Genomic DNA, 2,344 nt, shown 5'->3' with positions numbered 1-2,344 from the left:
TTGTCATTTGTCAATGCTTCTTATCCAACAAATCTTACCTTCATCTGGCCCGCCTCTCTTTCCTTTTTTAAGGGCCGGGGTAGAAGTGATACCGAAGCCTAGGTATTGCTCTTTCCCACTTAAATCCAACCACTTGTCTATTTTAATAATTCTAATAAATGACATTAAACATAGAGTAGTTCTAATATCATACATTAAGGGTGTATTTGGATATCGTTTATTTTGTTAAAATTGAAAAATTATTGCTAAAAGTACAGTAAATAAAGGTAAAAGTTAGTTGAAATAATATAGTGAGGTTTATGAATAGTGTTAAAAAGTGTAGTGGGATCTATAAATAGTAACAAAAATAAGCTAAATAGTGAAATAATATTAATTTTTCATTCTTACCCAAAAGCACGCTAATTTATAATTTTGTTATGATTCTAACGTGACAGATCATGAGTGGTTGTTTATTATTTACATATAGATCTATTATTTTTTTCAATCACTCACATTCTGCAACATAACACTTATGTTGTGGCAAAAAAATTGTGAGATAAGTTGTGATTTTGCCTTAAACAATAAACATAAAATACCATCTTCCTTCTTCTCTCTTTTTTCTATCCCTATCCCGTGAGAGAGAACCCATTACATCAAATCTCTCCTATTTATCACCCTTAAACTGAATCAATCTGGTTTCAAGTAAAGTCCACAAAGGGTAAAAAGGGCAAGTAGGTAGAGTGTAAGAAGAAGAAGGTAATGGATAAGAAGGAGAATATGCGGATGAAGAAGTGAGAGTTGGGAAAGATAGAGAAAGGAATTTAAATGATTGGGCGTGGGTTTGAAGAGAATTTGCAAATTGTGGTCTTTGATTTTGGAGAATTGGACTTTCAGGGAAGCCGAGAGAGAGAAGATGAGACCTTTTTTGTTGCTTTTTTTTTTTTTTCCTCAGGCTTTTTTGTTAGCTTTTGATCATGATACATAACAAATAGATTTGCTCATTAAGAATCTAAGATCTCTATAGTTCTTCAATAGAAGTAAAAGATCACGTCCTGAAGTCATGGAGATCTCTTGTCAAAAAAAGAAGTCAAGGGGATCTAAAGCCTTGCGGTTCTCTTGCGGTACCAAAAAAAAAAAAAAAAAAAAAAAAAAAAAAAAAAAAAAAAAGGAATAAGAAGAAGAGAAGAGAGATGGTATTTTAATTTTAATGCCATTTGTTAGAGTTGTTAAACTAGACAAATGATTAAAATTTAAGAAAGTAACTCAAGGAACAGTAACTTTTATTTTTTTTAATTTTTAATTTTTTATATTGATTTATGATCATTTGCACTACAAGCTTGCATGTTAGTAATCAGTATATCACCTATCAAGTAAACTGTAAACCTGATTATCAAAAAAAAAGTAAACTTTAAACCTCAGGACAACATCTGTGTAAATGTGCAATATGACTATCGAATCTATAGATTTGATTCATGATAAATTTTTAGGATGAATTTCAACTCGTCCATCAGTAGTTTGGGGTGAACAAAAAGTTGAATAAAAAGTTTAAAGCACAGTGAGCATATTAATTGAAAGTTCAAATAGTGTGACAAACACTAATGAATGTTTAGATTCCCAATTTCAAACATAACCAATACAATATTATACCCAAATAATAGATGTGTGGAATAATAGGTACAAGCAAAAACCCAAATAGATAAACAACTCTACACCATTAATCACAACACAGTAGCATTTAAAAGGCAAAAATAAGGGTTAGAGAGATACAAACACAAAGATAATACCGACATTTGTTATTGAAGATGAAAACCGAAGAATTCGATGAAAAACCTTTCCACTGCCTTCCAAGCGGTAAAATGATTCACTAAAAAATAAAGTTGGGATACATGAATAGCAATAAACCCTCCAAGCCTAATCTGCCCAAAGCACTTAAGCCCTCCAAGCTTCTTACTTCAACAGGGTTAAGCCTAACTGTGTCTTCTTTAACTTCCCGAATCTCACAATAAGCCCATTGCATCAACCAAGTGAATTGGTCATCTCCGAACTGCTTCCCAAACACCAAAATACCTCCTCACTAATATGGGTGTGGTGAGATAAGGATTTGGCAAATGTACCTCTCAAGGATATGTCAATGGAGAGGGTGAGAGTAGAGGAAATTGGAGAATTAAATGTCTAAGATTGTAGATGAGTCAATCTTGGTTTTCTTTATTGTTTCTCTCTCAAAATTCTTTCTAGAAGCTTTCTACATTTCATGGGTATAAGGGCATTTATAGTAGTATATGTGAGAAATGTGAAATGTCATTTTTCTGCATAACAGGGCATTTTGGCGACTCAGTCTTGCAAGTGGGATGAGTCACGAGAGAAC

The sequence above is a fragment of the Quercus lobata genome, chromosome 5, assembly GCF_001633185.2.
Source record: "Quercus lobata isolate SW786 chromosome 5, ValleyOak3.0 Primary Assembly, whole genome shotgun sequence".
Classification (NCBI taxonomy): Eukaryota; Viridiplantae; Streptophyta; class Magnoliopsida; order Fagales; family Fagaceae; genus Quercus; species Quercus lobata.
Note: the sequence above shows the minus strand (reverse complement) of the source record.